The sequence below is a fragment of the Bubalus kerabau genome, chromosome 19, assembly GCF_029407905.1.
Source record: "Bubalus kerabau isolate K-KA32 ecotype Philippines breed swamp buffalo chromosome 19, PCC_UOA_SB_1v2, whole genome shotgun sequence".
Lineage (NCBI taxonomy): Eukaryota > Metazoa > Chordata > Mammalia > Artiodactyla > Bovidae > Bubalus > Bubalus kerabau.
The window spans coordinates 33,137,794-33,159,306 of NC_073642.1; the positions used below are offsets into that span (position 1 = coordinate 33,137,794).

Here is a 21,513-nt window from a genome sequence, read left to right on the forward strand (position 1 = left end):
AAGTATCCATTTTATGCTAGGTATTGTGCTAATAAGACATAGTCCTTACACTCAAGGCAAAGTCTCTTTTCATTCAGCATATGAATACAATAAAGCTTTCCACAATTAATAAATACAACATACTGTACATACAAATAGTTAACAGCTTTGCCAACCATTCAGTGGCAGAATTGAGAATGGAATCCTGTGATCTTTTTGCCTCTTATGTTTCTAACGTAGATATACCCCTCATTTCTCTTACAGGTCCTAGAGAGTGATCGAAAAACTACTAATGAGTAAATACATCTGCATGTCTCATGCCATATCACCTTTTAATGGCTGGCAATGAAACCTATCCATTTTTAGTTCAACAGAGCTAAAATTAAAATATTTTACTTAAACCTAGGTTTACTAAGTTACACATTTAAATTACTTTTAAAGTTCCATGATCACATTTGGATATGAATTTAATAAAATGACAAATGTGAGTGTCTAAGAAATATCTGAAGTAACAGACAAATTTGGCCTTACAGTACAGAATAAAGCAGGGCAAAGGCTAATAGAGTACTGCCAAGAGAATGCACTGGTCATAGCAAACACCCTCTTCCAACAACACCAGAGAAGACTCTGCACATAGATATCACCAGATGGTCAACACCAAAATCAGACTGATTATATTGTTTGCAGCAAAAGATAGAGAAGCCCTATACAGTCAGCAAAAACAAGACCTGGAGCTGACCATGACTCAGATCATGACCTCCTTATTGCCAAATTCAGACTTAAATTGAAGAAAGTAGGGAAAACCACTAGACCATTCATATACGCCCTAAATCAAATCCCTTGTGATTATAGTGGAAGTGACAAATAGATTTAAGGGACTAGATCTGATAGATAGAGTGCCTGAAAAACTATGGACAGAGGTTCGTGACATTGTACAGGAGACAGGGATCAAGACCATTCCCAAGAAAAAGAAATGCAAAAAGGCAAAATGGTTGTCTGAGGAGGCCTTACAAATAGCTGTGAAAAGAAGAGAAGCAAAAGGCAAAGGAGAAAAGGAAAGATATACCCATTTGAATGCAGAGTTTCAAAGAACAGCAAGGAGAGATAAGAAAGCCTTCCTCAGTGATCAATGCAAAGAAATAGAGGAAAACAATAGAATGGGAAAGACTAGAGATCTCTTCAAGAAAACTAGATACCAAGGGAACATTTCATGCAAAGATGGGCACAATAAAGGACAGAAATGGTATGGATCTAACAGAAGCAGAAGATACTAAGAAGACATGGCAAGAATACACAGAAGATCTATATAAAAAAGATCTTCACAACCCAGATAATCACAACGGTGTGATCACTCACTTAGAGCCAGACGTCCTAGAATGTGAAGTCAAGTGGCCTTAGGAAGCATCACTACGAACAAAGCTAGAGGAGGTGATGGAATTCCAGCTGAGCTATTTCAAATCCTAAAAGATGATGCTGTGAAAGTGCTTCATTCAATATGCCAGCACATTTGGAAAACTCAGCAGTGGCCACAGGACTGGAAAAGGTCAGTTTTCATTCCAATCCCAAAGAAAGGCAATGACAAAGAATGTTCAAACTACTGCAAAATTGCACTCATCTCACATGTTAGCAAAGTAATGCTCAAAATTTTCCAAGCCAGGCTTCAACAGTATGTGAACTGTGAACTTCCAGATGTTCAAGGATTTAGAAAAGGCAGAGGAACCAGAAATCAAATTGCCAACATCTGCTGGATCACTGAAAAAGCAAGAGAGTTCCAGTAAAACATCTACTTCTGCTTCATTGACTACATAAAAGCCTTTGACTGTGTGAATCACAACAAACTATGGAAAATTCTTCAAGAGTTGGGAATACCAGATCACCTGACCTACCTCCTGAGAAATCTGTATGCAGGTAAAAAAGCAACTGGACATGAGTGGACATGTCCAGTTCAGTTCAGTTCAGTCGCTCAGTCGTGTCCGACTCTTTGCCACCCCCATGAATCGCAGCACGCCAGGCCTCCCTGTGCATCACCAACTCCCGGAGTTCACTCAGACTCATGTCCACCGAGTCAGTGATGCCATCCAGCCATCTCATCCTCTGTCATCCCCTTCTCCTCCTGCCCCCAATCCCTCCCAGCATCAGAGTCTTTTCCAATGAGTCAACTCTTCGCATGAGGTGGCCAAAGTACTGGAGTTTCCGCTTCAGCATCAGTCCTTCCAAAGAAATCCCAGGGCTGATCTCCTTCAAAATGGACTGGTTGGATCTCCTTGCAGTCCAAGGGACTCTCAACAGTCTTCTCCAACACCACACTTCAAAAGCATCAATTCTTCAGCACTCAGCTTTCAGTCCAACTCTCACATCCATACATGACCATTGGAAAAACCATAGCCTTGACTAGATGGACCTTTGTTGGCAAAGTAATGTCTCTGCTTTTTAATATGCTATCTAGGTTGGTCATAACTTTTCTTCCAAGGAGTAAGCATCTTTTAATTTCATGGCTGCAGTCACCATCTGCAGTGATTTTGGAGCCAAAAAAAAAAAAAGTCTGACACTGTTTCCACTGTTTCCCCATCTATTTCCCATGAAGTGATGGGACCAGATGCCATGTTCTTCGTTTTCTGAATGTTGAGCTTTAAGCCAACTTTTTCCCCATCTATTTCCCATGAAGTGATGGGACCAGATGCCATGTTCTTCGTTTTCTGAATGTTGAGCTTTAAGCCAACTTTTTCCCCATCTATTTCCCATGAAGTGATGGGACCAGATGCCATGTTCTTCGTTTTCTGAATGTTGAGCTTTAAACCAACTTTTTCACTCTCCTCTTTCACTTTCATCAAGAGGCTTTTTAGTTCCTCTTCACTTTCTGCCATAAGGGTGGTGTCATCAGCATATCTGAGGTTATTGATATTTCTCCCGGCAATCTTGATTCCAGCTTGTGCTTCTTCCAGCCCAGCCTTTCTCATGATGTACTCTGCATATAAGTTAAATAAGCAGGGTGACGATATACAGCCTTGACATACTCCTTTTCCTATTTGGAACCAGTCTGTTGTTCCATGTCCAGTTCTAACTGTTGCTTCCTGACCTGCATATAGGTTTCTCAAGAGGCAGGTCAGGTGGTCTGGTATTCCCATCTCTTTCAGAATTTTCCACAGTTTATTGTGATCCACAATAAATTGCCAACATCCACTGGATCATCGAAAAACAAGAGAGTTCAAGAAAAACATCTATTTCTGCTTTATTGACTATGCCAAAGCCTTTCACTGTGTGGATCACAATAAACTGTGGACATGTCCAAGTGGTTCCAAATTGAGAAAGGAGTATGTCAAAGCTGTATATTGTCACCTTTCTTATTTAACTTATAGGCAGAGTACATCATGAGAAATGCTGGGCTGGATGAAGCACAAGCTGGAATCAAGATTGCCAGGAGAAATATCAATAACCTCAGTTATGCAGATGACACCACCCTTTGGAAGAAAGTGAAGAAGAACTAAAGAGCTTCTTGATGAAAGTGCCACACGACCCAGCAATCCCACTGCTGGGCAGACACACTGAGGAAACCAGAAGGGAAAGAGACACGTGTACCCCAATGTTCATAGCAGCACTGTTAATGATAGCCAGGACATGGAAGCAACCTAGATGTCCATCAGCAGATGAATGGATAAGAAAGCTGTGGTACATATACACAATGGAGTATTACTCAGCCATTAAAAAGAATACATTTGAATCAGTTCTAATGAGGTGGATGAAACTAGAGCCTATTATACATAGTGAAGTAAGCCAGAAAGAAAAACACCAATACAGTATACTAACGCATATATATGGAATTTAGAAAGATGGTAACGACAACCCTGTATGCGAGACAGCAAAAGAGACACAGATGTATAGAGCAGTCTTTTGGACTCTGGGGGAAGGGGGGGGGATGATTTGGGAGAATGGCATTAAAACATGTATAATATCATATAAGAAACAAATTGCCAGTCCAGGTTCGACGCAGGATACAGGAAGCTTGGGGCTGGTGCACTGGGATGACCCAGAGGGATGGTATAGGGAGGGAGGTGGGAGGGGGGGTTCAGGATGGGGAACACGTGTACACCCGTGGTGGATGCATGTTGATGTATGGCAAAACCAATACAATATTGTAAAGTAAAAAACAAAAATAATAATAATAATAATAAATTTTTTAAAAAAAGAAAGTGAAAGAGGAGAGTGAAAAAGTTGGCTTAAAACTCAACATTCAGAAAACTAACATCATGGCATCTGGTCCCATCACTTCATGGCAAAGAGATGGGGAAACCATGGAAACAGTGACAGACTTTATTTTTGGGGGCTCCAAAATCACTGCAGATGGTAACTGCAGCCATGAAATTAAAAGATGCTTGCTTCTTGGAAGAAAAGTTATGACCAACCTAGACATCATATTAAAAAGCAGAGACATGACTTTGCCAACAAAGGTCCATCTAGTTAAAGCTATGGTTTTTCCAGTACTCATGTATGGATGTTGAGAGTTGGACTATAAAGAAAGCTGAGCACCAAAGAATTGATGCTTTTGAACTGTTGTATTGGAGAAGACTCTTGATTTCCCTGGCCAGCATGGAGATCCAACCAGTCCATCCTAAAGGAAATCAGTCCTTAATATTCATTGGAAGGACTGATGCTGAAGCTGAAACTCCAATACTTTGGCCACCTGATATGAAGATCAACTCATTGGAAAAGACCCTGATGCTGGGAAAGATTAAAGGAGGGAGGAGAGGGGACAACAGAGGACGAGATGGTTGGATGCATTACCGACTCGATGGACATGAGTTTGAGTAACCTCTGTTTGTGATGGACAGAGAGGCTTGGGGTGTTGCAGTCCATGAGGCCACAAAGAGTCGGACACGACTGAGCAATTGAACTGAACTGAAGACGATCCATGAAAGCAGCAGTCAAGTGTCACATGTTCACAGAAGATGAAGGCCACTTCTGCTTGATTTTACACTGAAACAAATTTTTAAACAGTCTGAAGTCTAATCCCATTGATTCTGGAAAGGTGGTAGAGAGATAAAAGTTAAAAAGTCAAATGTAACAGAAACTCTCCTAACCAGTTCACTTGCTTAATTGATAGCTATGACTAAAGACACAATTATTAACCTGAGGCCTTATAATGGCAGGGGACCAAGAGCAGAAGCAACTTAGGAAACCAAGATCAACATGCAGAAGAGATTCTCCGTTTTGATCATTGCTAGTGTGTGCTTGAAACCTTGACAAGTTTCTTATCTGATACATATTTATATCAGTGTTTATATGTAGCTGGCACATGCTTGAGTTTATTTTTTCTGATGCCTATGTCCTCTAACTAGCTTTTTTAGTATGTATTTGAACCATTATGTAGTATTTGCCTTCCACTGCTATTTTCTTTTTCAGTCTGTAATTTGTCTCATCCTAGATTATAAATTTATGCCTCAATGCTAACTCCTGAAACAGCTCAGTGCCTTGCAAATAATAGGTACTGACAAAGTGTTTATTAATAACAGATATGAAATCCATCCTAGAGTCCCACCCCAATCCTTACCATTTTACAGAACTGTTCCTCCTCATCTCTCTAACTGGGATGCCCTGTGGTGAGTCCTTGAATCTCTTTTCTAACTACACTCAACTCAGGTAATCTCACCTATACTGATAATTTCTAAATGTATACAACCTAGATCATCACCCTCCTCTGAACTATAGATTCATTTGTTCAGCTGCTGACTTGACATCTCAATTAGCATGTCTATTAGACAACTCAAAAATGTAGCCAGTCTGGAACGGAACTCTTGAATTCTACCCAGAAACCTGCTCTGCTCATAGTCGTCCTGTCTCTGAAAATGACAACTCCACCCTTCCTGTTGCTTAAGCCAAAAACTTTAGAGTCATCCTTGATGTCTCTCTTTTCACATTCCACATTCATCAGCAAACCCTGTTGGATCAAAACATACCTAGTTAGGGTCAGAGATACATTTTACACAGAGAAATAAATAGAGATATGTGTGGATACACAGATTAGTAAGCATACATATATTTCCTAGCTCTGTCCACAGAGAGCATCTAGCAGAAGTGATATCCCATTAACAACAAGCACACCTAGCATCCAGATCTTGACCTCAAAATACCATTCTCCAATAAAAGGAATGAGAGTTTGGTGAAAAGAAATGAGTCTAGGGCTAAGGCAGGGAAGATACAAGATAAGCCTGAAACATCTAGTAGTGCCAGAGAATAAAGAAGCGTAACACGTACACATGCAAAGGACAGGAGCGTATCAAAAGGACACAGAAGTCAACTAAAAGAGCTCCCAATGGGCAAAGCTGGAATAATTTGGGCAATAAAAGAAATAATGATACCAACTGAATTATAACCCTAAGAATAAAGTATCCATGAATTAGAACTGATATGATTAGATAGATAGAAAGATACAGAAGGAACAAACCTTCCTTACAGAAGAATTCCAATCAGTAAATGCAGTAAGAATGAGGGAAAATAAACAGTACATTTAGAACATTACAGCAATAATTACTACAGGCAAGATTATTGGTGAATGCTAAAAGTAGCAGAAACAGGATATTGGCAAAGGCTCAAAGTATCTCCCTCAAAATATTTACCAATTACTGTGGTGGTTTTAATATATGTCCATAAATTCTTTGATACATCTCCCTCCAGGAAGTAGAGCTTAATTCCCCTCCCCTTGAGTGTAAGCTGAATTTAATGACTTGCTTCTAACGACCAGTGTATGGAAGGGGGAAAATAATGACTTTCTAATGCAAAAATCTGGCAGAAACTACCTTACCTAAGTGATCGCCCAGTGATGCCATGTTGATAAGAAGGTGTAATAACAAGGGAACTTTACTCTGTGGTGTTCTTCCTCAAAATTCTGTAACTAATCATGAGAAGATATCAGAAAATCTAAACTGAGGAACATCCTATAAAAATACTTGACCAGTACTCTTTAAAAGTATCAAGGTCATAAAAGGTAAGGAAAGACCAAGAAACTCATGCATTAGAAGAGACAAAGGAGACTTGACAACTAAAACCAATGTAGTATCCTGGTTTGGATAATGCAATGGAAAAAGGATATTAGTGGAAAAACTGGTGAAACACAAAGTCTGCAGCTTGGCAGAAGCATTGTACCGATATTAACTTCTTAGCTTGACAAATGTACTGTGGTTATGTACGATGTTAATATTAGGCGGAAAAAGGTGAAGGGTATATGGCAATGATTTTTAATAGGAGCAATTTTGCCCCATAGGGGGCATTTGGTAATGTCCAAAGACATTTTTGATTGTTACAACAGGCGGATGGTACTGCCACCTATGGACAGAGGCCAGGGATGCTGTCTAACATCCTATATAGCACAGGACAACCCCCACAACAAAGGTTTATTTAGTCCAAAATGTCAATAATACTGAGACATTAAGGAACTCTATGCATTATCTATGCAACTCCTCTATAAATCTAAAATTATTTCAAAATAAAAAGTTAAAAATATATCCAAATCCAATCATTTCTTATCAGTTTCCTAATGTAAGACACCACTAACTCTCAAATAGATTTTTAAAGAGAGCCTCCTAACTGATCTTCTTGCTTTTACTCTTCACTTTTTTAGAACGCTTTTAACATAGTAGCTGGAATGGAGTTTTAAAAGCATAAATCTGACCACGTCATTTTGCTTAAAATCCTGTAATGGTTTCTATCTCAAAAAGTAAACACCCAAGCCCTTCCAGTGTTCTACAGGCTCTATGTAGTCTGGACCCAGTTATTTCTTGAACTAAACCGCTTTCTACTCTTCCATTCTATTCGCTATTACTCTTCTATTCACTCCAGTCCAGGCACACTGCCCTCCTAGCGTTCTGAGAATATACGAAGTACACTTCTGCCTCAGGCCAACGCAAAAAACTGTTTCTTCCACCTAATGTGCCCCCTTACCTCCTTCTTAAATTCTTTGCTTACTCCTCACCAACTCCTTCCCAGACATCCTTTTAAAAGTGCACATACCCACTGGCATACCTGTCCTGCTTGCCTGCTCTATTTTTCTCTACAGTACTTATCTATCACCTTCTAATACTGTATAACAAGTTACTTATTTTGTTTAATGTCTGTCTTTCTCTCCAGAAAGTAAAGTCCATCAGGGCATGGATTTTTGTCCGTTTGGTTCACTACTATAACCTCTGCACCTAGAACAATGTTCAGCACACTTAATGCTAAACAAACACTGGATAAATGAATGATACACCTTTGAAGTCCTAAATTTAATATCCCAGTGTTGCTCTACCACTTTGCATTACTGCATTTTCTCTTACTCCTCACTAGAGAGGACTATGGTTTGGAGAACAAAGAATAGGCTCAGATCTTGGTTCTATCACTTGAGACTGTGTCTCTAGACATGTGATTTAACATTTCTAAATCCTCGATTTCTTCATTCAAGAAGAATGACAAAGGGATGGATGTTAAGGTTAATAACACTTTTGTTAGAATGAGAAATAAGGCATTAAAGTACATAACACATAGTAGTAGGTATGCCATAAACAAAAGCTAATATTTTTGCTCCCTCCTCACTAGCTCTTTGCTTTCACACTGACCTCTAGCTCCCAGTTTCTCCCAGTTGAATCACCTCTTCTATGATTTCTGCTCATGATCCAACCTGGACTCCACAGTTCACTTCAGTCACAGCCTTTTAACATCATTAATTTGCTCAGCCGACTGCCCTTCAGGTATCTCTACCAAGCAGGCATCTGCACAAAGCTGTGCATAACAGCCTGGGCTCTCGAACTGAATCACCAGGGTTTGAACCTCAGTTGTTATCTCACCATCAAGGAGAATAACAGTACCTACCTTTAGAGCTCTTATGAGTTTCTTCAGTTATACCCAGAGTGATCAGTGCTGGAGAAAAATCAAACCATGCAAACTGGAATCCCTAAAAATCTGAGATCTAGAACCTCAAATGGGCCCTCTTTGCTGCCTAACAATTCTTTTTCATTATCCTAGTCATGTATCTATTTCTTTCCCATTCCCTTGAAAGCTATTAAGCTATTATATATTGACATGCTTTTTTAAGAACCCCTATTTTATCATGCTCCCCCTCATTCTAGGCAGGTACTCAAAAATGTTAGAAGACACATCAACTCATTCTCCCTCCTGTCCCCATCATTTAGAAACTTGTCTACACTGCCTCCAATTTCATCTCTTTTCTTCATGCTCAATGAAGAAGGAAAATCAAGGCCAACTTCTCTACCTATGCTTTGGATCCCATCCCTTACTATTGCTTCCCAATTCCTGGCACCATCAATCACCTCTGCCCTCCATCTCTCTCCTCCCCCCTCCCCAACTTTAATTTCTCCTCTACATTGGTTCATTACAAGCCCAAATAAATATGCCCCAAATCTTCTTATTTTAAAAAGGGGGGAGAGACAGTAAACTTTTCTAAAATCCCCTGCATCTCCTTCACCTATACTATTTGTTCAGTCCTCTGTTGAAAACACTGTATCTCTCACAATTAGCTACATTTCTAGTTGTCTTTGACTCTTCAAACCCCTCACCCAGAAAGCATTACAATGTAGCTACCTGCTCCAACTGAAGTAACAAATGACTTAATCATCGGGTCTTAAGGGCTTTTTTTCCATTTTTATCTTACTTGGCCTTTGCATGGCGAGATACAGTATTCTCCTCTCCTAGTCCTTGAAATACTCTTCTCGCTCAGCTTCCGTGACAAATCTCTCATAGTTTCCTTTTTCAACTTTGGTCTATCTGGCACAGATGGCTGGCTTCTCTTAGTTGTCTGCCCCATTCAGTAGTTCACAGCAGAAACGTGGGAATCATGTTAAATTGTCAATCTTGCTCAACTCTATAATCTGATTATTTACCCTATCCTGTTGATAATACTTCCTAAACCTCTTACACATACACCCCTCTTCTATCTCTCTCATCATTTCTCACCAAGAATGGCTTCCTAACTGGTTCTGCTTCTAGTTTTGCCCTTCTCTAATCCAGCATTCACCTCACTGCCCAGAACACAAATATGATTCTTCACAGCATAATTCCCTGACTCCCTCCACCCAACTAAATCCTCACTGCTGCTGCTGCTGCTGCTAAGTCACTTCAGTCGTGTCCGACTCTGTGCAACCCCATAGATGGCAGCCCACCAGGCTCCTCTGTCCCTGGGATTCTCCAGGCAAGAACACTGGAGTGGGTTGCCGTTTCCTTCTCCAATGCATGAAAGTGAAAAGTGAAAGTGAACTCGCTCAGTTGTGTCTGACTCTTAGCGACCCCATGGACAGCCTTCAGAATCAAGTTAAAGCCCCTTAGCTTGTTTCATAAGGCATTCAGTGATATGACTTCTTAACACTTTTTCATCCCCTATTCTACACTCTGTTGTCCACATGTGCCTATTGAATACTTTAACAAGGCTAGACCCAACTGAGATACGGTGTAAGTGTAAAATACATACCAGATTCTGAAAACTTAGTTTGAAAAAGAGAACATCAAATATCTCAATAATACTTTTTATATTGATTACAGATTGAAATATTTTATATATATCAAATTAAATAAAATATATTATTAATTTCACCTTTTACTTTTTAATGGGGTTAATAGGAAATTTTAAAATACACATATGAATTACATTTGTGACTTAGATTATTATATTTTTACAGAACAGCACTGGTCTAGAATGTCCTTTCTCTTTTTCTGAACCTAGTTAACCCCTGTCTATTTCTGAAGATTAGCTGAGGTAACTCACTAAGATGCATTTCAGGACACTCCCCTCCCAAGACTCCCAAGTACCCATCCTCCTCTGTGCTTCTATCCAAAGGAATTCACTTACACCTGTTATATATCACTCCACATTATAATTATTGGTTATCAGCTATCTTCTTCTGCTAAACTATATGCTCCTTGCAAAAAGGTATATCATTCTATATATACTCAGGGATTTCCACCATGCCTACCACTTAAAAGGCACTCAAAATATTTGCTGAACAAATGTGAACTATCTATTTCTGGCCTGAAAGTTACTAGAATTTCTCCAAGGAAAACAAATCAGCAAAGAAGGAACCTAGATTTTTTTCCAAGAGCTCCAGTAATGAAAGGATCAGAATGATGCTAGGAAGCAGGAATTACAGTAAAGAGAAGAGTAATAAGAAAATAAGGCTCATCATACACACCTCTTACAGTGAAAACAGGAATTTGCAGCAGTGATATGGAGCCTTGAACTCAACTTGGCATGCCAGGGGCCACAGTTTGGTTCCTAAATTACTCAAATAACCCATCCAACAAAAGAGTATGATTTGGCAGGTTTCAACACAAACAGCTAGAGCCCAGCACCTGTTCCACTTAAACAGAACATCATTACAGTTAAAAACAACAACAAATCTCTCTCATGAAGCAAATGCTAATCTCATGATGCTTCACCATAGAGCAATTTAGAAGAGTTATTATATGAAATGTGCCAAAGCATGAATTTATGGCTGATGCTTATTTGGCAAATATGGTTGGCACTGCTAGAAATTGAAAAACATGTATGCAAATAAGCAAATAAAAGTTTTTAAGCTCTCAGACTTAAATATTTACATTATCATAAATGTACAAAGATAAATGTTTATATGAGAACACATATAACACATTCCAGGAACATATTTTTAAACATGATTGTCAAGAACAGTTATGAAGTGGCATTATTTCTTTATGGGCCTCGTGGTAAACTCGTAAAAATAAATTTTGACTGAATGTTAATGGGGTACAAAAATTATGGAGGAGGTTTCTCTGTACTATCACTGGGTAAAATGAATAGTCACAGTATCATAATAGTTCAAAGCAATCTTATCTTTTCCTTTCACCAAAATACTTTTCTTCCCATCCTGGAGCACAGCCAAACATAAAGGTCAAACCCTAAATGGAGGGTCAGAGGTGAAGAGGACCACACATCAAAAAGGCTTATAGAAGATACTTTGACATTTTCCCCACATTAATATAGTCATGTTAGAGTCTCCAAAAATAAAGACATGATAAAATATTTCCCCCTCTTCCCCTCTGACAGTTATGGAAAGATGTTTGTTTTTTCACATAGTTTGTGAGTTGGTCATAGCCAAAACACATAGTAATCGTATGAATTCTGCTTCCATTGTTAACTGTTCATCTCTGGGCAGAGGCTACAACTCCCATCTCTGAAGCCAAGAAAATGTACCATACATGCCATTATAGTTTACTAAACGAGTCACCAAAGAGAAGCAGGCACTTCAGAAAGTAATTAAGGTAGTCAGTGAACTGAGCTATCTAGAAATGCTCTGAGACTACAGGAGAAGCCATCATGAAGCAAGTATTCAAGATTGCTCACAGAAAGTTTTACCCCTGTGGGTAATTCATGGTTTTCACTTCTACACTGCAGAGAGCAATATAGGTTCTCCGACTATACACATTACCACATCATTCCATTTATCAAGGAGAAAAAAAAAAAGACGTTGTGGCTGAACAAAAGTCAAGAGGTAGGCCCCAACACAGAATCCTCAAGGCAATCCCAATTCAGGTGAAAAGCTGATGACAACACCATACAATGACCCAAAATCAGACTTTCATATATAATCTTACCATATTTAACAGACACAGAGAAAAATGTATTGAGTTTTCTATAACAAGGCCAACAGAAATGAAATCATAGTTTTCCTTTAGCTCCTTTCCTATCCCCTCAACGCCAGCCTTCCAGTAACTCCATTCCATAGCTCTCCGATTCCTAAACGGGGATCTTAAAAACACAGCGGACTGCAAAAAAGTAACATTTAATGGTGGGAGGGCTCCTCTTTCCTGTTGCTCTCAGCAGTCTTTCATGTAGTCAAAGGGCGAAAAAAAAAAAAGAAATCAAGCTCTCAGACGGATGGTGCAGGCGATTGGGAGAGGGTAGAAAAGGGGCTCAGACGGCAAGTCCTCATCGTGGGGGGAAAGCAAAGTTGCAAGAATGAACGAATCAAAGGGCAAAGGAGATACAAGACTGACCTCACGAACCACTCAAAACCCCCAAATAACCAAGCAAACCCGCACGTTAGGGGGGCTCACAAACCGCAGAGCGAAGTGAGCAGGGAAAGAGCCACCGGGTTTCGCCCTGGCGCTGTTGGCCAGGCTGCGCCGGATCCTCGGGTTTGGAGGTGGATGGGGATGTCCCTGCAGACTTCACAGGAACGAGAAGCGTCCTTCCTGCCCTAGCCTCACCGCGTCCACCTCCTCCAGGCTTCACTTTCCCCAGCAGCCTTCCAGCTGCGCCCGGGGGCGTCCCCCGCCGCCAGGTCCCAACTTTCCCTCCTCTGGGGGGCGCCGAGCCACCGGGGCCGCCGCCACCGCAGCCACCGAGGGAGGGGGCGGGAGCGGGGGCGCCAGGGGGCGCGAGGCGCCGACGGGCCCCGGGGACGGCGGGGCGCGGGGGTGGCCGTGGCCGGAGAGCCCGCGCCGGGCCAGAGGCACAAGCCGCCTAAGCCCCCGCGGCGGCGCCACCCAGACCCTGCGCCGCCCCGCCCGGATTCCCCCAGGTCATCCCCCTTACCCGTCGGCGACCCTAGTCCCACAAGCCGGCGCGAGAGGACAGAAGAGATCGAAGGGGACGCGGACAACCCTGCCCCCGTTACCTGAGGGGCTCACAAGCCGTCGCGGTGACCACCTTCGCCGACCGTCCCGTACCCTTCCTGGTGACCGCCGGCGCCGCCGCCGAGCAACTGACACTGACTAACAACAACTAACTAACTACTCGCCGCCGCCGAGTCCACCGCGCGCTCCCGGCCGCCCGCCGCCCGCCCGGCCCACCAGCCAGCCCGCCTCCTCCTAGCCTCGCGCGCCGCCTCTCCGCGCGCGCACTCGCCGCCGCGCTCCTGGAGCGAACACGCGCGCGCGCGCACACCGGCCCTCTCCCAGTCCCTCCTCAGCCCCGCGGGAGGAGTCACCGTGAGGCCCCACCTCTCGCGTTCCTACCTCCCGGGAGAGACCTAGAGCACGTCTGATTGGCCGAGGGGGCGTGGCCAAAGGAAGAGGGAGGGACAACCAGGACCTTCGTCTGGCATGAAGGGAAATTTTAGTTCAATAACTTTTAAGCGGAAAAGGGGAACGAAGTACTGGCTCATTTGGAGGCTCAGGCCCCTAGGTCAGCCTACCATCGAATACAGAATATGTATCTTCAAGGACTCCAGCACACAGTAATCACCAATTTAAGCCCAATATTTCTGCAGGCCTTAATTTTAAAAACTACAACTCCCAGAAACCTCCGCGAAAATAAGTCTCACCTTACGTAATCACGTAGTCCTTCGCCGCCTTTGAACAAAATAATCCCTTCATTTTTCAGAAGGTATGGGGAATAATATTTCATTTTTCTCCTCACTGGAAAAATTTTAAATACAGCGATTAAAGAAGTTACCTATGGAAGGCAGTTGAGAAATTAGGTAAAGGGAAAGAAAAGACATTAATATAAAGTACTGCGGAGGAATTTTTGTCAAGCTGTGAGACGACGGAGTGAGAAGAGTGAAGGCGGTTGTGAGGGGCTCAGGGAATTGTCCTGTGTGCCAGGGACTTTCTTTAGGCCTCGGGCCCCTGTCTACCCCTATCGTCAGCAGGTCAGTAAGCAAGGCGAGCTTGCGGGTGGCCACAGTGGAGGTACCCTTTACCCCTTGAAGATCACCCCTCTTTTGCTATTACTGGTTTGCCTCAGTTTGAGGCCGACTGAATGGGGGCGCCTCACTTCCGGTTGGGGGAGGGGAGGAAGGCCATCCTGGGGGTGGGGGGAAACATAACTCACTTCCTGTGGGGGTAGGGTGATAGGTTGGGGTGTCCAACCCATTTCCCGTGCCAGCGAGAGCTTGAAAAGGTGATGCATGGTGCCATATGCATAGACAGTATCTTAAAGCTTTGGGATTGTGTCTTATGTGAAAAAATTAGGTTATTCCAGTTGTGCTGATCACCAGCCTCCAGTCAGAATTTATGTGAGTTTTGATTCCATGTGTAAGGTGAAAATTTTTTCCCCAATAGAATTTTCTTAATGCATTTTTCAAAGAATTCGAAACCTCTTGTTAAAATTTTCTACCCATCTGACTGAGCAAGATGACATGCTTTCTGGTGTGACTCATGAATTGCCCACCCTGCTCCCCGACTCAAGTCCAACCTTGACTTAAGAGTATGGTATAGCGGTGTTCTTTGCCTTGACGTGCCACAGAAACTCTATAGCTATTCTTAAAGAGGTTGTTTATTACAGGACTCGATATTTTACGTAAACTATGAAGCATTTTCACAAGAGTGAAAATATACCCAATTAACAGATGTTACCCTAACTGATGTGATTGGTGTCTTAAATCCTTAGACCTGTTGCTTTTAGGGTGCAGGTTCTGCCCTGTGCCTGAAAACAACTTCCTCAGCTTTAAAAATCGATTTAATTAAATTACAAAGGGGGGAAATGTACTACAGTGCGACTTTCACAGATGTTTCATGTAAGTTACATATAAGAATTTTTAAAGCTGAGGAAGTTGTTTTCAGGCAGAGGACAGAACCTGTAAGAGACGTGGGTCCCATCCCTGAGTCAGGAAGATCCCCTGGAGTAGGAAATGGCAAACCACTCCAGTATTCTTGCCTGGGAAATCCCATGAACAGAGAAGTCTGGGCAGGCCAGGGTCCATGGGGTCGCAGAGAGTCTAACACACCTGAGCGATTTAGCATACATATGCATGCACACGCACCCAGCATCGATATAAAAATGGTGTCTACACTTTGTGGTTTTAAGGCATGGTGCACGGATCCTGAAATTCAGCTCAGATTTTAAGTAGGGGGGAAATTTGGCTCATAAAGGACAAAAAATATGTACCAGAATGTTCTATTTTCCTATATTCTCAGTGTTTTGTAAGAAACTACTTGTAAAGTAATGAACACTTAACAGTTTGATTTCTTGGCTTGTTTTCAAGTACCACAATACTTAGTGGGTGGTGAGGGTACTGAAAGGATCAATCTATTTGGTGATTATAAAATCTCAACAGCTTTAGTAATTTTAGAATATCTATCAAGTGAACTGTAATGTCCTTCAAGAATATTTAAAAGAATAAAGCTTTTGTATTTTTTTTCCTTTAGGGTTCTCACCTAATCTACCCTCAGAATTTGCAATTGTTTTGATTCTAGTTCTTTTCAAAAGCTTTTTGTTTAGAGTTTATTAGAAAATCTGATTTACACTAAAATGTTTAAACGACTGTAAAACTTAAATGTCACAATAAGGAAAAAGATATATTTTGACCTTTTATTAGACATAAAGACAAAAAAGCTAAGACCCAAAAATCAGTGAATTATCTTTACAGAGTTTCTGCAAAAGCTGAAAAGACAGGACCTATTTATGTCTGTGTTACTATTAATAAAAGGTTAGGAACATGTAGACTGCCTCAAGCAAGTATTAATTAATTGATTAGAAAAACATGTTCATTATCTTCTGTTAGTGTACTATAGAAGAAAATATATGAGGCTCCTGACAAACTATTAAACTACAGCATTAAGAACTATTGAAGTGAGTAAAGCTTATGGAATTAGATGAAATAGAGAAAAAGTAAGTTAAAATATTGATTGAAATACAGTAGTAGTGCCTTTAGGAAACTATCTTTGGAAAGCAAAGGAGTTTTTAAAATTGGTCTTTATACCATTCCATGGAAGAAATGCAGTATAATAGAAATAAGAAAAATTGTTGCAGCTGAGAGACTTGAGCAACTTGAAGAATTGTCTGTTCAGAAGAAAGCAATTTATAAAGCACATATCTGAAAGAAGATGTTTTGTGATAAGTGGCAGTTATTCTTTGGTTCCATCAAAGAAGAAATATTAGAAAACCTTGTGGAAAATAGAGGGAAGTTCATGGAACCTGCTTTTATTCTCTTTAACAGTGTTTTTGTAGAGTAGTTTGCTGTCTTCCAAAGGCTTTTTTTTTTTTTCCTTACAGTTCTTGCAGTTTTCTTTGCATGTTCTAATAGAAACCTTATCAAAATTAGAAAAATAAAGACTTTTGTAGGTGTATTCTGTTGCTTCTTTAAGTAAATGAATTTCATTCCATTACTTGCCATCAAGAAAAAAGAGATTGTCCATTTTTTCATAATATTTAGATTAGATAACCATTTTCTTTTTCAAAAAGCAGTCATTAGATATACTGCTCATAGCAGTTTGAAATAAAACAGTAGGTCAAAATTCTGGATTCTGTCTCACTGAAGTTTAATTATCCAGAAGAGCTAGATGCTATCTCTAATGCAAAAGGATCTTTTCATTCTTTTGTCTACCTTTCTTTGTAAAATCATGCTCTTGTTTTACAACTATTGCTTTTTTGTATATTTGTTGTTTTGATAGTTGCTTGTTTTTGCCATTGAGTTGAAAAGGAATATGCTAACAACATGAATGGTCCTTAAACCTGCTGTTCTGCTGTCATCTCAGGGCCATCAAGAGTATTCAAATGAGAATATCCCTTTCATGACCTTTCATTATTTCAAGAAAAGTTTATTGAGTGCTTACTATGTAATAGTCTCTGTTTTAGGATCTTGAAATACATCAGTGAATACACACAAATATCCATATTCTCTTGGAGTATCAGTTCAGTTCAGTCATGTCTGACTCTTTGTGACCCCATGAACCGCAGCATGCCAGGCCTCCCTATCCATCACCAACTCCCGGAGTCCACCCAAACGCATGTCCATTGAGTCGATGATGCCATCCAACCATCTTATCCTCTGTCGTCCCCTTCTCCTCCTGCCTTCACTTTTCCAGCATCAGGGTCTTTTCCAGTGAGTCAGCTCTTCACATCAGGTGGCCAAAGGATTGGAGTTTCAGCTTCAGCATCAGTCCTTCCAATGAACACCCAGGACTGATCTCCTTTAAGATGGACAGGTTGGATCTCCTTGCAGTGCAAGGGACTCAAGAGTCTTCTCCAACACCACAGTTCAAAAGCATCAGTTCTTCTGCACTCAGCTTTCTTCACAGTCCAACTCTCACATCCATACATGACCACTGGAAAAACTGTAGCCTTGACTAGACGGACCTTTGTTGACAAAGCAGTGTCTCTGCTTTTTAATATGCTGTCTAGATTAGTCATAACTTTCCTTCCAAGGAGTAAGGGTCTTTTAATTTCATGGCTGCAATCACCATCTGCAGTGATTTTGGAGCCTAGAAAAATAAAGTCTGACACTGTTTCCACTTTTTCCCCATCTATTTCCCATGAAGTGATGGGACCGGATGCCATGATCTTCGTTTTCTGAATGTTGAGCTTTAAGCCAACTTTTTCGCTCTCCACTTTCACTTTCATCAAGAGGCTTTTTAGTTCTTCACTTTCTGCCATAAGGGTGGTGTCATCTGCATATCTGAGGTTATTGATATTTCTCCCGGCAATCTTGATTCCTGCTTGTGCTTCCTCCAGCCCAACGTTTCTCATGATGTACTCTGCATAGAAGTTAAATAAACAGGGTGACAGTATACAGCCTTGACGTACTCCTTTTCCTATTTGGAACCAGTCTGTTGTTCCATGTCCACTTATATCTGTTGCTTCCTGACCTGCATACAGGTTTCTCAAGAGGCAGGTACACTCCAAATCAAAACTGGAATTTTGCTCCCTTGATATTCCTAAATAAGCTCTGTAGTGTGATCATTGTTCAAACTGAATCAAGAAACAGCCCTAAACTTGATCTCTTTCGGTCTTGATCTCTAAGCATTCTAAACCCAGTCTTTAATATTTCAGTTGAATTTTTCTCCAGACCAGTAAAGTCCCTGTGTTAAATATTCAACCCTTTTCATCGATGCATGCATCACAACCCTACCATTCTAACCTCCTTTGTGTGGTACAAACAAAAGTGAACAGTGGGGAAAATAGGGGATCGGACAGGCCTGGGTTCAAAAGTGATGTCTACATTTTACTAGCTGAGCTTCTTACTAGCTTGGTAACCTTGAACAATTTATTTAAGCTCTCTGAGCCTCACTTGTCAGAAACCTAAATGGGGTTATTTTATGTAAATCACCTGGCAGAATGCCTGTTGTTAGGAGCTTAAAAAACAGTGAAAGTGTTTGTCGCTCAGTCGTGTCTCACTCTTTGTCACTCCATGGACTATAGCCCACCAGGCTTCTCTGTCCATGGAATTCTCCAGGCAAAAATACTGGAGTGGGTAGCCATTCCCTTCTCCAGAGAATCTTCCTGACCCAGGGATTGAACCCAGGTCTCCTGCATTGCAGTCTTTATGTCTGAGCCACCAGACATGGGAAGCCCATTAGGAGCTTAATGAATGCTATTATTTTACCCCCCCCCCCCCGTTTGCTTCATTATTCTAGCTATTGGGATATGCCTGCATGACTGTTGTAAGCCTCATTCCCAGAAGTATGGGGATGCGGTGCTAGGATTATTCAAATTCAGCCTTTCCCAATCTGAGTAATCTAAGCATGCCCACTTAGCTGTCAAGATTTTACTTTTTGTTCTTTGCAGAAGAAATCACTAATTTCCATGATTATTTTAGATAATAAACATAATAGAAGAGTTTCTAGAAAAGGTTAAAGAATCACTAATTTAAATTGTTAAAGGAAGACTTTTTGAATCAGTCTTCTAAACCTATTTAAATATTAAGCCTAACATTCAGGAGTCTTCTCTTGTTACCCATCTACACATTCCCAACTAAATTGGTCTCTGGGGGAGGTGGGGTGGGAATGTATCTTGTACCCAACCTTTTCTATCTTGGTTCATACTATTCATTCTCTGTGTGAAACCTTTGTCTTTTCCTAGGAAAATCCTTATCTATCTATCAGAATGCCACTTTCTTTGGCCCTTTCTCAAGTACCACCTTCAGCTTCAAAAATTATTTTCTGATGTCTGTCCTCTAGTACTTCTGTTTTCCCAACTATATGTGCTGTGTCTGTTGACCCTTCAGAGCATTTTGTACTTTTCTTGTGGCATTTAAAATCCAGTATGACTGATATTGTTGTTGTGTATTTCTGTTGTTGTTATTGTTGTCAGGCGAGTGTATACTCCTCGCTTCTGTCTCGTTGCAACAAAGATTTGGAGTGACGGACATTAAAGCCCTAGGCATGGCACAGCTCTCGGGTCTTGGGCAGACCAGACCGTGTTATAGCTCTTAGACAAATCAGTGTTACAGCTCCGTGTTACAGCTCTATTTTATTTAGATAATAACAGGAAAATCCATCCTCAAGGCGTGAGGGCATGTCAACACAAAGACGCAAAGAGAAGCACGTCCCAGCGCGTGGGAGAGAGAGCGAGAAAGCGTGCAAGCGGGAGAGAGAGAGACCCCCCAGCCCTTGGGCTCCTCTTTTTATACATGTCCCCTCCCCCCCCCCCGCCCCCGCCCCCCCCCCCGCCCCCGCCCCGGGCCTGCCCTATGTAAATTGGGCTGGCCAGGAGTGTTGTTTGTTCTACCTGAGGTCCTCACTCTGGTCCTCAGACATTCCTTTGTTCTATTTTTGCGGGCTTTTCCCTTCCTTGTCTTTTAGCCACCACCATTCTGGACTCCTGTTTCCTATTCTACCTACCTAACATTCCCCACTTAAGAGATGGGAGGCCCAATTCTTTGGGAATAGGGGTGTCGAGGTCTTTCTGGCTACTTCCTGCTGAATTGGGATGGCAAGGGGTATTGGGCCTCCTCCTCTTGATAGTCTCAGGCCTCAGAGTCCTTATAGCGATGTCCATCTAAGGGTGAGTGATATTTTGCGTGGTCAGCTGTAGTTTTATGTCTTTGTTGAACTGGCACTGCATGTTGTAGCTTGTTGAACTGGGCAGAGACAAAACAGATTAGACAATTGACACTACATGGAACAATCATAAGCAGCATCAATATGGCATAACAAGGACTAGTGGGGCATTAGCCAATTCCAAATTTACATCGCCAGGATGGCTTAAGTCCCTCCTTGTTCAGGGATCAGAAGATCTATCTCCTGTCTGTTTTGGAGTACAATCTCTGTCAAGCTTTGTTGGCTCTTTAGAGCTCTCCTGAGAAATCTTACCCCAGAAACCAGATTTTGGGGGTGCTCATTAGAATGGCACTCATTGGTAGTCCTGAATAGGTATCTGAGATCTCCCAGGGGCTCACAGGTGTATCAAGTGTCCTCTTGTGTTTTCTTCCACGGCTTGACTCGTGAGTAGTGAATCCAGGAGTCTTGTCCTGGTACCTTGACTGCTGTCGGGGGAGAAAGTATTACAAAGTAGGGGCCCTTCCATGTGGGCTGAAGTTGAGCCTTTGGGGACCCATCTTTCCAGACTTTAATTAGGACTTGAGTCCCTGGAGCATATAGTGGTGACTCCTTAGAATCTTTTGGGTCCTGTTCATACCCCATAAGTGTATATCCTGTTGGAATTGCCCAATGGCCATGGTGTAAGACTGGAGGGTGTGAACCTCTGGATCTAGGAAGAGGTCATTGAGATAAACAAAAGGTCTCCCATATAGCATCTCATTAGGACTAAGACCAACCTGTTCTTTAGGTACAGTGTGGGTGCAGAGGAGAGCTATTGGTAAAGCCTCTTTCCATCCCAGGGAGGTCTCCTGGGTTATCTTTTTTATCACTGATTTT

At 41.6% G+C, this 21,513-nt stretch overlaps 2 protein-coding genes across 11 annotated transcripts in view; one reads left to right on the plus strand and one right to left on the minus strand.

Moving 5' to 3' along the window:
• Positions 1 to 13,726, minus strand: part of PEAK1 (pseudopodium enriched atypical kinase 1) — a 309,528-nt gene extending 295,802 nt beyond the window's left edge. For all 5 annotated transcript variants that reach the window (XM_055555619.1, XM_055555614.1, XM_055555615.1 and 2 more), the window contains exon 1: positions 13,593 to 13,726. The gene's annotated coding sequence lies outside the window, so the exon portion shown is untranslated. The remainder of the gene's footprint in view (positions 1 to 13,592) is intronic.
• A 529-nt stretch (positions 13,727 to 14,255) lies between these two features.
• The window catches only part of HMG20A (high mobility group 20A), a 78,470-nt gene continuing 71,212 nt past the window's right edge, over positions 14,256 to 21,513 (plus strand). For 5 of the 6 annotated variants that reach the window (XR_008705248.1, XR_008705249.1, XM_055555623.1 and 2 more), the window contains exon 1: positions 14,309 to 14,567. The gene's annotated coding sequence lies outside the window, so the exon portion shown is untranslated. The other variant, XM_055555625.1, reaches the window with a different exon arrangement.